This window comes from Rhinolophus sinicus, linkage group LG05, assembly GCF_036562045.2.
Source record: "Rhinolophus sinicus isolate RSC01 linkage group LG05, ASM3656204v1, whole genome shotgun sequence".
NCBI classification, from domain to species: domain Eukaryota; kingdom Metazoa; phylum Chordata; class Mammalia; order Chiroptera; family Rhinolophidae; genus Rhinolophus; species Rhinolophus sinicus.
This window is the reverse complement of record NC_133755.1, coordinates 79,767,886-79,783,304: the sequence shown is the minus strand read 5'-3', so window position 1 is coordinate 79,783,304 and position 15,419 is coordinate 79,767,886. Positions and strand designations below refer to the sequence as shown.

The 15,419-nt window shown below is 44.8% G+C and overlaps 1 long non-coding RNA gene across 1 annotated transcript; it reads right to left on the bottom strand.

Moving 5' to 3' along the window:
• Positions 1-748: 748 nt before the first annotated feature.
• Positions 749-8,104, bottom strand: LOC141571857 (uncharacterized). The gene is made up of 3 exons (XR_012496911.1): positions 7,825-8,104; positions 1,959-2,154; positions 749-1,285 (listed from the first exon to the last, which is right to left on the bottom strand). It is a non-coding gene; the product is annotated as an uncharacterized LOC141571857 (long non-coding RNA).
• Positions 8,105-15,419: the final 7,315 nt, after the last annotated feature.

Genomic DNA, 15,419 nt, shown 5'->3' with positions numbered 1-15,419 from the left:
ATTATAACCCATGGTAAGAATTATATGGGAATACGATTTCTCTCTGGGAGCATATGACTGGGTTGGTTAAAGAGGTTTTTCATGAAAAAGACAGAATTTGAGGGAGAGTTGAAGAATTAGCAGAAAATTACTAGAAGGGGAGGGAGGCATGGAGTAGTAATTCAAGGAGAATTTTTCAGGCAGAGGGAACAAATAGTGTGGATTGAGAAGCATGTTAAGATATTAGGGGCAGCTGGATGGCTTGGTTGGTTAGAGCACGAGCTCTCAACAACAAGGTTGCCGGTTCAATGCCCGCATAGGATCGTGGGCTGTACTCCCTGCAACTAAAGACTGAAAACGGTGACTGGACTTGGAGTTGAGCTGCGCCCTCCACAACTAGATTGAGGGACAATGACTTGGAGCTGATGGGCCCTGGAGAAACACACTGTCCCCCAATATGCCCCAATAAAATTTATGAAAAAGAAGTGTTGTTGCTGCTGACATTAAAAAAAAAAAAAGATATTGGTGGTTAATAAATAACATATTTCCTCCAGAATTTTCTTTAGTTTAATAAAGGACCACCCCCCGATTGTCCTTATTATTATAATACAAGTGGTCTATGAAATTTTTTAATTGTAAATGATTCAAGCAACTTAGAATTATATACATTAAAGCTTGGAAAATCACTATGTCATCTTCCCAAAGGTAATCATTATTAAATTGTTATGAATTTTTCACATAAACTTTATACATGTGCACATATGCTTTTTACTTTTATTTTCTATAAAATGGGTTCATACTATACACATTCAACTGCAACTTGCTTTATTTGCTTAACAGTATGCCTGGAGAACTTGCCTTGCTACCACATATAGTACATTATTTGTGTTAATTATTTCATGTCAAGTTAACAAATAACAAGTGTATTTGATAATTTGATTGGTTATGAATATGAGTCTCAGAATTTGGGGAAGGCTAATCTAATGGCTCAAAAGAGATGTGCCTACTTATAAATGATTCACTTTTTGCATATGAATTGTAACAGTTTGTAAGCATCAATTTTATAGAGTTGGCAAAATAAACAAGAGAAGTTTTAAACAGCACTTAAAGGAGATTCTTGAAAATGCAGTAGGAATTGTTGATTGCAGCCTAGAGATAGAAATTACAATAGATCTATCTGACAGTCCAGCTCCTTGCCCGTTAGCTGTCATTGCCATGATCAACATTCCCAGGACTTCTGAGATGTATGTGTGTTATTAGGACAGACTTTCTGAGCTTCAGAGATCCAGGTGGTAGTCACATGTGTCTGAAGAAAGAATAGCATGATTAGCTAAAGAAGCATTTTATGAAAAGAAATGGAAGGAATATAAGCCATGACCATTTAAGATGCTTCATCAGGATGCCTCTCTTCTTTGGCTCTTTAGCAAACGCACCTTAGGCATCTGCTGAGAGACATTTTCATTTCACATTAACTTATCCTACTTTATTTATTGCATAATGGATTCTATAACCTTCTGCACAAAATCAAAGAAGACCATTTCAAAAGGTCATGATTTTCTTATGTGGAGAATTTTCCTTCACCAGTATGACCGAAGACCCACATGAGTAAATGCCCACATGAGTAGCTGTCCTCATTGAAGGAGTTTGCTATAATTTTTTTTTAGTAGTTACACTGAGGATAGTTATCAATTAGGGGTTGCATTTCGCATGATGTAACAGAAATCTGACTACAGTGGTTTAGCAAAAAAAGTTTTGTGGAAAAGCACATGCCCTAGAAGAACTAAAACAACCTCTAAACACAACAAAGTGGGAGGAAGCACTCTATCCAATACTGAGGCTTACTTCATAGTTATAGTAAACAAGATAGTGTGGTATTAGCAGAGAAATAGACACATAGATCAATGGAAGAGAATAGAGAACACAGATACGAGGTTTGCCAATTAAGTTCATGAACTCACCCTAGAAAAAGTACAACATACCTCATTGCTGAATATCACTACAGTCACCTTCGAAGTGCTCCCCTTGGGAAGCTATACACCAATGCCAGTGCCTCGTCCACCCTTCAAAGCAATTTTGGAACTCTTTCTGGAATGGCCATTACAGCTGTCGTCTTTCGTCATTACCCTTGATGGCCTGAATGTCATCAAAATGCCTTCCGTTCAATATTTCCTTTATCTTTGGGTAAAGAAAGAAGTCATCAGGGGCCAGGTCAAGTGAGTAGGGAGGGTGTTCCAATACAGTTATTTGTTTACTGGCTAAAAACTCCCTCACAGAAAGTGCCATGTGAGCTGGTACATTGTTGTGATGCCAGAGCCATGAATTGTTGGCAAAAAATTCAAGCCATCTTCGTCTAACATTTTCACGCAGCCTTTTCAGCACTTCCAAATAGTAAACTTGGTTAACTGTTTGTCCAGTTGGTACAAATTCGTAATGAATAATCCCTCTGATATCAAAAAAGTTTAGCAACATCATTTTGACTCTTGATTGGACTGATGGAATTTTTTGGTCGTGGAGAATTGGCTGACTTCCATTGTGCACTGTGACACTTTGTTTCAAGGCTGTATTGGTACACCCATCTTTTATCACCAATGATAACAAGGCCCAAAACATCGTCTTGCCTCCCCAAAAGGTCTTGGCAAACTTCAAGTCTCTTTTGCTATTGTTCATTGGTGAGCTAGCTCCTTTGGGACCATTTTTGCACACACCTTTCTCATGCCAAAATTTTCGGTTAAGATTTTCCCATTTCTCTATTGATGTTTACTTCATCTGCTATGCTTCTCAGAGTCAGCCGATGATTTTGACTCACAATTCGACAAATTTTTGCAATGTTTTCGTCAGTTATGCGCGTTACTGGCTGCCCTGACCTCTCTTCATCAGTGACATGTTCTCTCCCCTCAGAAAAACATGTAATCCACTTGTACACAGCTGTTTTCTTCATGGCATTATCCCCATAAACTTGGACTAACATGTCCCTGATTTCACTTTCACTCTTGCCAAGTTTAACAAGAAACTTAATGTTTGTTCATTGCTCTAATTCAAGCTCAGACATTCTCAGGATGGCACACAAAAATACACAACAATAATGAACATCACTCAGTAAGACACCACTACACATGGGCACGAACACAGCTGTGAAACACTGACATATCAAGGTCATGAAACCTCACCGAGCTGTTTGTACAGTGCTGCCAATGTAAGCGCAAGGTGGCAAGTTCGTGAATTTAATTGTCAGACCTCATATAAATTAAAGTTATGACAGTGTAAAACAAACTATTTGCACAGGTTTATTCTCTGACAAAAATAATTTGCTTTCTGTAGTACAAATCCAGCCTCACATATGACAAGAAAAAAAATTTAGAAATTGTTCCTTAATTGAAAGCTTAACTGTTTGCATAAATTTCACTATACTATGGATCAAAGTCTCCCACCCCCTGCTGCAGAAAAATAATGATTTAATTTTACTCTCCTTCAGATAATAAATATTTTTGCTTGAGAATTAAAATGTGTTTGTGAAATGCAAGTGCATGTTAAAGGGTAATGATTATAAAAGATATTTAAGACTCAGCTTATTATACAAATAAATATACATATTTGCTTATTTATTTGAAACATAAGCAATGGTTTACTCATATCTTGAAATGGTTAGCACCGTTTCTTAACCTTGAAATATTTACATACATTCGATCTGTCTATATGTTTATGTATTTCATTAATGTTCCAAATTAGTTATTTTGATTACAGCTATGGCCTTTGGTGTTAGATTATGGATCTGTTCCACTTACTGGCCAAATAACATTGAGAAAATTTGTTTTCTTCGTGTGTTTAACAGCAATAAGAATATGTACCTCAGAATTGTTGTACAGATATAAATAAAACAATGCTTATAAAGCCAGGCATAAGCTAGGAGAACTCTGGAAAGTGGAAAGATGAAGGCAAACTGGTTTAGGGCTCCAGAGCATGGAAGAACCACATATAGGTAGTGCGTGTCATATCTCCCCAACCAACAGAAGGTGACCTAGATCAGGCATTTCCTGATCCCAGTCTTGCCAAAGAAGTTATCCCAGGGAAGCTTATTCTTCCCCCAGAGCATTCCTTCCCCAGAGCAACCTGGTGGCACCACCAGATGACCACCAGCCAAACTGGCACCACTATCAGAGTGGAGCCCCACAGACAATAACTGGAAAGGGAAAGTGCTCTCCTTCCCCATAAGAGCCAGAGAGTCCCTTTCTCCATTTAGCAGCACCAGGGGGCCTAGCCTAAGGAACTCTTTCCATCCCTTCAGGTTGCATAGAGAAAGAACAGTGAAAGCCCCAATGGCACTAGATAAGTGAAGAAGAAAAAGGACACAGCAAAGGTCCTGGAAATTTTCATTAAAACCCCTGCCCACAGATGTAGACCAGAAGCTGTGTACTGAACAGGGAGACTGCCTCCTAAAATGAAATATTTAAATAGGATCCAGAGTCTCCTAACATAACATATGAAATGCTCAGGATACAATTATAATTTTTAAAAATCATCATACCAAAGACCAAGAAATTTACAACTTGATTGAGAAAATATAATCAAGTAATGGCAATATAAAGATGAATCAGATGTTAAAATTATTTGACAAGTATTTTAAAGCAGCCAACAAATATAGGATTCGACAATCAATTATAAATTACCTTGAAGCATATGAATATCAAAATTCTCAGTAAAGAAGCGGAAGTTATAAAAAAGAATCAGGCTGGCCCGGTGGCTCAGGCAGTTGGAGCTCCATACTCCTAACTCCGAAGGCTGCCAGTTCGATTCCCACATGTGCCAGTGGGCTCTCAACCACAAGGTTGCCAGCTTTGATTTCCCACAAGGGATGGTGGGCAGTGCCCCCTGCAACTAATGATTGAACACAGCACCTTGAGCTGAGCTGTCACTGAGCTCCAGATGGCTCAGTTGGTTGGAGCGCGTCCTCTCAACCACAAGGTTGCTGGTTCGACTCCCGCAAGGGATGGTGGGCTACGCCCCCTACAACTAGGAACGGCAACTGGACCTGGAGCTGAGCTGCGCCCTCCACAACTAAGACTGAAAGGACAACAACTTGAAGCTGAACGGCACCCTCCACAACTAAGACTGAAAGGACAACAACTTGGAAAAAATCCTGGAAAAATACACACTGTTCCCCAATAAAGTCCTGTTCCCCTTCCCCAATAAAATCTTTTTTAAAAAGAATCAAATAGAAATTATGACTGAAAAATACAATAACAAAAAAACTACTTGCTGATGGGCTTGATAGTAAAGTCGAGATGACAGAAGACATAATCAGTAATTTTGAGAACAGATCTATAGAATTTATTCAGGCTCTACAATAGAGAGAAAATAAAGTAAAATAACTACAACAGCCTCAGGGACCTGTGGAACAACGATAAAAGATCCAATGTTCATATCATCAGACTATCAAAAGAAGGGCTGAGAGGATATTTGAAGAAATATAGTTTAAAACTTTCCGAATTTGACAAAAGATAGAAACCTGCAGATTCAAGAACTGAGCAAATCCCAAGAAGGATAAACCCAAAGAAGTCCAAATTAAGACATTATTTTTCAACTTCTGAAAACTAACAAACAAACAAAAAAGCCTTGAAAGCAGCCATAGAGAAACAACCATTATCTATAGGATAACATCAATTCAATCGACAACAGATTTCTCATCTGAAAACATGGAGACCTGGTAGATGTGACATAGTACTTTTCAAGAGCTGAATGAAAACATTGTCAACTGCAAATTCTACATCCAATGAAACTATCCTTCAGGAATGAGGGAAAATAAATTAGGAAAAACTAAAATAATTTGTTGCTATCAGACCTACCCTTAAAAATTGGCTAAAGGAAGTTTTTCAAACAGAATGGAAATGATAAAGTAAGAAATCTTGAAACATCAGAAAGGAAGAAAGAACAACAGAAAGAGAAGAAATAGGGATATATACAATAGACTAACTTTTTCTCATGAACTTTGTATGTCTTTATGATAAAAACAAAAATCATAATATTTTTGAATACTCAAGACAACGACATTTAAAGGTAGAACAAAACGGTAAAATATTGATGTCATATATGTATATTGCAATGCACAGAACAACCAATGTGAACAGTAATACAAGAATGTACTCAAAAACACTAAATACTAAGCAAGAAGAAATACAAAAAATGTTGATGTATCTACAGGAAAGCAAGAAAAAAGATAAAGAAGAGAAGATGGGAAACAAACAGGAACCAAATAATAAAATGGCATATATACACTATAACATATCAATAATGATTTTAAATGTAATTGGTCTAAATATATCAATTAAAGAAAGAGAATGGCAGAGTAGATAAAGAAAGATGACCCAACTATACAAGTATGCTGTTTACAAGAAAATCACTTCAAATTCAATGATATAGATTGGTGAAAATTAAAAAAATAGAGAAAGATAGACATGGCTAACATTCATTGAAAAATAACATAATTAGCTATATTAACATCCGTTAAGTAGACTTCAGAGTAAAAAAACTATTAGAGACAAAAAGCAGCATCACATAATAATGGGATCAATCCACTAAGAAGATATAACAATCTATCCTTCAGGTATGAGGGGAAATAAAGCATGATAATACATGACGCAAAAACTAATATAGCTGAGAGGAGTAATAGACAAACGCACAATTATAGTTTGGGATTTCAACATTCCTCCAAGTGATTGATGAAGCAACTAGAAAGGACATCAGCAAGGCTATGAAGGGGAACACAATCGAACAAAAGGCTCTAATTGACATATGTATTATAAACATAACCTCCAACAACTTGAATAAAAGCATAAGGGTAAGGAGAAGAGCGAGGAAGAAAATGGTTAATATATGCAAATAAACACACACACACAACAAGAAAGATAAAATATGCAAAGCTATTACTTCACTCCTTGTTTCTGTAATTGGCCGCAGACCAGAACTGATCATCTGGCTTCCTTCTTCCACTTCCCATTCCAGATCTTCGACCTTCAGTGAGAACCACAGCAAGTCAGAGTTCTCTACCTGGTACAGTGAACACACCTTCATTCTGAAGGTCTGAGTCCACCATAGTCCTGCGCCCTTTTTTTTGCTGTGGTTTTCCATTAGCCTTACCATTGGACTTGGAAGTGTTAAGAGGCAATGCATTGATGCCTGGAAACATGCTCATGGCCAAAGCTTTCTGCTCTTCACCCTGCATCTAAAGATTCTCTTCTTCATTTACATCTTAATTCTGGTAGCAGTTCTCTTCTTTTCCCCCAGTGTTGACACACTAAAGAGGAACCCAGATGCTTCTCCTCGATTCCCTAAATTAGCACAGCACAGGTTTTTCACAGATAACAGAAATGTACTGAGGTTTGGAAAGAGTGTTCCATCCATCCCAGAATAGGAAGTATATAGAATAGAATATTAGACTCCTCTCCTCTTAAAAGTCCATCAGCCATCCATTTCCCTGGAAATTTTTGGATGGCCAACTTTTCTGGTCACATAGTGAGGATCCCCCAAAACAGATTTGGGGACTACCCTCAGCCTCTGGGTTCTTCTGCACAAACTCAAGTTGGATAAAGTAAACTCCACTTACTTAGCAGAATAATACAGCCCCTCATCCCCTTTCATACTCAAGCAGCTTAACAACTCCATGAAAGACTTTTCATTACTAAAAGAAAAATGACTTCCCATTTTAAAATATAGCCTATTCCAAACCAGCGCAGTCAGCTGCTAAAACCTGCTACCTGAGCACAAGGCATGAACCAGCTATTTTCATAAGCACACGCCCAGGGGTCTACACCCAGAGCAGGAGGGTAAGACTGTCAGTGTTCCAGGACTCACCTCAGATGCTCTGCTGCAGGGCTTCTGAAGCTCCAGGAAGAGCCACAATGAGGGATCAGGGCCACTAGAGGCAGGAGAGGCCTGACCAGCCCTGAGAGGCTGATTCTAACAGTCCCCAGGATGCCAGACACTCAGTTCCTCCCGGGTCAGGGAGACTTGTCTCCCCAGGCTGAATTGTAGGCTGAAGCCCTGAGGCCAGCTCTGCTCTCAATGGATTGAGAGAATGCTCCAGAGAATGGCAGTTTTGCAGCTTATTTTATAGATTAGAATCAAAGGAGGAGACATAAGAAGGGTTACAAGACATCCACTGATGGTAGATTGAAGGGGTGGGGCAATCTCTGGGATTGGATAGAGAGTAAAATGGAGAGACACACACTTCCTTTACATTGGTGGGTGCAGGATAGTTCACAATTAACATTTACAGCACGTAGAGATGGTATTCGGGGAACAAGATAACAATGAGGGGTTCTGTGGTCTCTGCTCTGGCGCAGTGGGTTGTGCCCTGACGGGTCTGGAAAAAGGGATGACTGACATTCCATGGGTATGTCATGTTTTAGATGCAAAAAGACAACAGACAGGCTCATGTAAGATAAAGATTGACCTTTGTCAAGGAATCTACAGGTCAAGGATGTGACTACCTGCCATGACCTGCTTTTAGTTAGGAATTTTATGTTCAGACCATTCTGTGTGGTTAATTTATCCACACTGGCCTCCCCTGAGCTTGTCAGGTTTAGTACATGGGCCTCTTTTTTGTCCACAACTCAAAATATGTTACTGAAAGGAATGCGTGATCCAGAGTTTGGAGACCCCTTGCTCCAACCCTCCGCTCCAGAAATCCTCTGTAAAGCAGCAGATGTCAGAGGGAGGTGCAGTACCAGCCTGCAGCAGCTGCTGGGAGGCACCCAGAAAGAGGGTGCTGTGTGGGTGGGAGGAGAAACCCAGGGAACAATAGAAAGGCCAACAGCCAGATCTGCCGGGTTCCATCAGCCTCTGCTGCCCCCTTGTGGCCTGCATGTGGTGGACAGAAAGAGCACTTCACTGTAGGACACCCAGGAAGGGAGTGCACGATACGGACAAGGGATCTTAGAAACGTGGACACAGCACAGGAAACCAGACCACATGCTGCAGGACTCCTGAAGGATGAAGTTAAAGAACAGGTAAAACAAATCTGTGGTGGCAGGAATCAGACAAGGAGTTGCCTGGCTGAGGGGGTAGTCAGGCCAGGAAGGAACACCCGGGAGTGACCTGGGGTGATGGGATGTAATTCACTACTTATTCACTTACTGAAGTTAGTTCTTATTCATTGTATTTATTTTCTTACTTATTTTAATAAAATATTATTCGTTTTTTAACATCAAAACTGAGTTCCCACAAGGGAGTGCTGGGGCAATGTCAGCATCTCTGTCCAAGCATGTCCCCACAGGTTGGTCTATCCCGCCTTGCTCCCCAATCTCACTGCTCCCCTGAGGCCTGAGAGGGTGAGAGTTTCTCCTGTCATGGATAACGCACACACACATCCTGTCTTTGCAAAAGGCCCACACCAGACCTTGGTTCTGCCATTTCCCCCAAACTTAAAGCTTTTCTCCTCCACCTGCCCCTTGGCCCTGTCACTCCTCGCAGTGCCCCTACTGAGACAGGCTAGTTAACACGTTGCTAGGCAGAAGGGGGGTGGGGGTGGGTGGTCCCTGGTGGAATAAACAAAAAAGCAGTCATATCCTGAAACTCCAGGCCCTGGAATGTCTCTTTGACTCCAGGATAGAGACATGAGAATACGCCTTGAGGTTAATAGATAAACTCATATCCCTTCTGGCCGGACACAGGAGCAGATCTGATAGATAGGAATGGGTTGCTTCGTTAATCCCTTCAGGATGAGCAAACAGGAAAAAACCTAGTAGATGAATTCCATTAGAAGGTTCCAACCCCCTTCCCCAAACAGGCAAGGGAAGGTATAAAAGTAAGAGCTTTTGCCTCAGTCACTGGGCGCCCCCATTTGGGACCCCCTCCCACTCAGGAGCTGCAACCTCTCTCCTGCCTTTAATAAACTATCTTCCTTTACAACTTTTTGCCTTTCCCTGGTCCGTGTGTCCATTCTTTGGCTTCACGAGACATGATCCCGGTCCGCACCCAGAAACTGCCGGCAGATCCAACATCAGTTACATCGTTTGGGGACTCACAGAGAAATATTCCTACATCACTACTGAAAGATTACAGGACATACTCCTACTGGCATTGTTCAGTGGGGATTTGTTGACAGCTGGCTGCATGCATCCGGGGAAGACAAAATCTCTTGCCCTGACCAGCCTCACAATTTGGCCACCTAACAGGTTAAGAAAATCATGATGAGACAGGGGATTGTAATGGTGGCATTAAATCTTCTATTTTGAGATTTGGACCTCTGGTACAATTATATTTAACAAGTGTAATTTAGCTTGGGACTTTTTGAAAGCTCTCTTTGCCTCCTTCCCAAAAACCCTTAATGACTCTGTTTACTATACAGTTACTATGCATACAGTTTCAATGGTTCTATTTATTTCAGCCTTGCATGCCTGGCCCTGTGACTTGGGAGAGGTTTTTGCATCTGTATGGGATCCACTCCTGGCTCCAACTTAAATCTATATAACATATGCAAAAGTTGTTACAACAAGTTTAAACACACCTTCACCCACCCCAAAGGACAAAGCCGAACTCAATAGAAAATTCCATTAAAAGCCGAAGTAATTTGGTTAGAAAATATAAAACTTCAGATGAAACAGACTCAAGGCAGTAGTCTCCAGCAGACTCTGCCCAGCCAACCCTCCTCTTACTTCAATAAGTCTTTCCTCTATATTTCTACCTGCCTGGTGAACGCTTTCAAATCCGTGAGCGAGCAACCGCAACAAATCACAAAGCAAAGTGGACAAGAAGGCAGTTTCTCAGATACGCTGAAGTGAAGGTGCACATCAGGAGGAGAGATGGAAGGGGAAGAGAGGCTGCTCCTGGGAGAGTTACTGGAGGAGCGCCTTCAGTTTCCAGCTTTGACTCCCCTGAGGAAACTCCGAATTCCCTGAAACGAAGCTGAAAGTGGCTGGTAGGCCCCTGCCCTCTCTGTGAAAATGTCTTCCTTGCCGTGAAAACACTGACTCCGAGAACTGAACCAGAGCTCACGATAGAGGGAGGAGCTAAAGGCTGAATCCCAGAAAGAGGGGGTGAAAATGAAGCTGAAGACTCTGCCCTACAGTTTCTGCTGAGACCGAGTGTGGGGACAGAGCCAGGAGAGCAGGTTCCAGGTCTCGGCCTCACGTGGAAAGGTTCTGGCTCAGGTAGTAAATGGTCATCAACTGTGATTGGATGGCCATCAGCTGTGGCTAGTTGGCTGTCAGCTGTAACCAGTGAGCCACTGGCCCCTGATATAACTGCCGCAGCAATGCTAGCAAGCAGCAGAGTGTACGTACGTTGCAGATCCTGTGGCTCCTGCTTCCTGTGGCTCCAACCCAGCTGCAATCGAGAATATAGCGGTGTGACTCCCCCATCTATGGCTCCGTGGGTGTTCCTTTTTGGCCTCACCATATCCTGCGTTCTTGTGTGGGGAGCGGGAGCAGAGACCCCGCAGGCCTCCCTGCATGACAAATGGCGCAGCGAGCAGGGTCTCCAGCACGACAAATGGCGCAGCGAGCAGGGTCCCCCGCATGACAAATGGCGCAGCAAGCAGGGTATGGTGCCGGCCAAAGCTCTCTGAAAGGCGGTAGAGCAGTTTGTGCGTATGAACACTCAGTCTCAGGAAGACCAGGAGGAGCAGCTGCAGGAGAGATGGTCCCCCGTGGAGGGGTGGGAAGACGTGGACGGTTCTCCAACCAGCACAGGCCAGAGAAAGCGAAGGTTATTGTGGCCCTGTGGGCCGGGAAGTTCCTGCTCAGGCAGCCCGGATGCAGGACTTATAGTCCCAGGAGGAATGCTTGCTGAGTCCTCCGTGGGAGATGAGGGTGAGGTCAAGGTTGTCCCTCACCCCCAGGACAGCCCTGGTGAATGACTATGGACTATGGGGAATTGCCTTCCATCCCTAATTTAATGGACCGCTTGACTGTTTGTTTGGGAACTGTTGTTAGTGGAACTGGGGGATATTTGCTTTTGTGTCTTGACTGGCCGCCATTGCTAATATGTAAGCACCTTGATTGTGAGTCGCTATTGTTCCAGCAGGGTACCCTGAGAGGCCCGGGGAGAGTGGCAGTGCCCTGAGAGCCCTGGCTGAGTCCAGGAAGTGTGGCTGTGCCCACAGAGAGTGGCAGTGCCCTGAGAGCCCTGGCTGAGTCCAGGAAGTCTGGCTGTGCCCTGAAGATGCCCTGGCTGTGCCCAGGAAGTCGGGCTGTTCCCAGAGAGAGTGGCAGTGCCCTGAGAAATCCTAGCTGTGCCCAGGGAAACTAGTGGTACCCTAAGAAGTCCAGGAAGTCTGGCCATGCCCAGAAGTACTGGTGGTGCCCTGAGAAACCCTGGCTGTGTCCGGGAAGACAGGTGGTACCCTAAGAAGTCCAGGAAGTCTGGCCGTGCCCAGAAGCACTGGTGGTGCCCTGAGAAACCCTGGCTGTGTCCGGGAAGACAGGTGGTACCCTAAGAAGTCCAGGAAGTCTGGCCATGCCCAGAAGCACTGGTGGTGCCCTGAGAAACCCTAGCTGTGCCCAGAGAGCCTGGCTGTGTCCAGGATATTGCATTCACCTCCAGGCTCCTCGCACAGGGCCCCTCGCGGAAGACGCTTGTCGCGTAGATTGTGAGGCGAGAGCCTGTAGGGGTGGAGTGTGGGGGCAGAGCCCCAGAAAGTAGTTTCCAGGCTCTCGGCCTCACATAGACAGGTGCCTGGCTCAGGTAGTAAATGGCCATCAACTGTGATTGCATGGCCATCAGCTGTGGCTAGTTGGCCATCAGCTGTAACCAGTGAGCCATTGGCCACTAATATAACTGCTGTGGCTGTGCTAGCAGAGGGAGAGAGAGAAAGAATGGGGGCTAGCAAGAAGATGGCGGCTGGGCTGGCAAGTGTGGATGGTGGTTTGTGGACAGTGTGAATCCAGCCTCCAGTGAGAGTATAGTGCCGCCAGAGAGAATATAGTGGTATGACTCCCCTACCTATGGCTCCGTGGGTGTTCCTTTTTGGCCTCACCATATCCTGCGTTCTTGTGTGGGGAGCGGGAGCAGAGACCCCGCAGGCCTCCCTGCATGACAAATGGCGCAGCGAGCAGGGTCTCCAGCACGACAAATGGCGCAGCGAGCAGGGTTCCCCGCATGACACAGCCCCATCCACCTCTGCCACCACCACCCACGCCCCCAGACCACAGGAGGAATGGCATCTTCCCCTTCAGTTCACTCAAGAGATTTTTAAAGAACTTTTCATACGAAATGTAAGAGAACAAATGTGATAATGACCCAGAAAGAAGGGCTTCCCAGTATGAGGCTCTCAGATCTTTGTCCACGTTATTCTGGAAACCAGTCACAGCTGGCCTAACTGCCCGGCAGTAATTAGGCCACACCAGACCACTCCTTTCCCCAAATCTCTCACCCCAGTGAGCTGCCCCAGGTTCTTCCCGTACCCCTGGCTTCACTACAGAAAGTCCCCTCTGGACTTTCCTGCTCAGGGAAGTGCAGTGTGTGTCCCCATTCCCAGCTCTCCCCTCAGCCACTGCACTGTTGTCATGCACTGCTCCTGCCCTCATTGCCACGCACAGACTGGCTTCTGTGGGCAAGAAGCATGCTCACTTTCCTATGACCGGCCCCTCCAAGGACTTTCCTGCCCATCAGTTCTGCTCCTCGAACTGCTCACTGCCATCAGGTGTCAGACAGGAGACCCACAGGGTACCGGACACATCTAGCTCACACCTGGAAGTTCACGTTGTCCACTGACCCCGCTCACCATTCCCCACTCTATCCCGTCCTTCTCTAAAGTGATAGCTAAGAGGAGGCAGAGGGAGCGGCTCCCAACACCTGTGACAGGCTGCCCCTCCCGGGGCGACCTGGCCTTCCTTGGCCTGGACTTTCCCCATTGCAGTGAGGGGCCCAGCCTGGCCTGGAGCTGCACCCAGCTCCTCTCCCAGGAGGCAAGCCTGGGCACCAGCTTCTGAAGGTCTGTGCTAGCCACAGACCACATCTGCACCTCCTGGAAAACAGGGGTCAGTCAGCCTACTTCTCCCTTTCCACAGCCAGGAGTTGGAAAGAAGTCCAGTGCCCACATGTCAGGGAGGACTTTCCACCAGGGGGCACATAACAGGTCACATTCACCAAAGGATATGCTGGAGGATGGGGGTGGCAAGCCTTCCAGAACTTTCCTAGGGGACTCCTGTCTCCCCAGTCCCCCAGGCCACAGTAGGGCAGAGTTCTCAGGTCTCAAATGTACCCAAGGAGCTCCTATGCCCAGGAAGGCAGGATCCACAGAGTGTCTGCCCACATCCAGCCCAGAGAACTTTGGAGGAGAGGAAGGGTCTCCCCCACCCACACCTTCTCTGAGGAGAAGTCGGTACCCCAGACAGAGGTGGTCTCCATAGCAAAGACTCAGTCATCTAAAGTGGAGAACAGAAAAAAAAGGTGGGGGCAGGGCCTTGGGGAATCCACAGAGAAACATTTGTGGGAAAGTTGCGGAAAGACCTATTTAAAAAAAAAAAAAGCAAGCAAGAAAGAAAAAAGATGGGAGGAGTGAACCATTTAAAAATAAATCTAAGGTCCCCAGACATATGAACCCCCATCTTGCTCCCTTTCAAACTAGAACTGGGTAGTGGCAGGACGTGGAGGACATTAATAATGGAGCCGGTGGACAAGCCTGAGGATGCAGAACGAGGTTCAAACCTTGGCCTTCAGCTCAGTAGCTACAGGACCTGGTGCAAGAGCCCGCACCCTGCGGTGTCTCATTAGCACCGTGTAAATCTTCACCACGGGAGGGCGCTCTTCTCCCGCCCTATTGGGTGTGGGGATCCCCAGCCCACCACAGTCCTGGGAACACCTGCCTCCTCCCCTGAAGAGGGGACAGGCAAGTCAGCCCCACTGTCCCCAGGCTCTGCACTGATGAAGGTGGGAGCAGAGGGCTCAGGGTCATGACCTTAGATTCTCTCCCAGGCTCTGTGGGTCCAGACATGCACTTCCTTTCAAGAGCACTGCCATCAGCTTCCTCAGGCCTGACTCCTGGGGCCTCAGGCTCTGCACCAGCAACCAAACCACCGGAAGGGTTTTGGGAAACACAGGTTACTGGGTCCCATCCCCAGGGTTTCTGATTCAGCAGATATGGGCAGAGCCTGAGAATGTGCATTTCTAACAAGTTCCAAGGTGACACTAACACTGCTGGGCTGGGGACCACACTTTGGAGACCACTGCTGATGCCTCCGTCCCACTTACAGAGATTCTAATTTAATTGGTCTGGGTGTGCCCTGGGCACAAAGATGGGGGCTTTCTATATCTCATGGCCTTAGATTTTCATTCTAAGAGAGAAAGCCATATAAAGTTTTTGATCAGATTTATATGGTTTTATTGGATTGTTTTATTTTACCTTTATTATAAAATGTTTTAAACACATACAAAAATAGACAGAATAGTATAACAAATGACAGTCTAATGAATGCCCACTTACACCTCTCCCAGCTTCAACCATA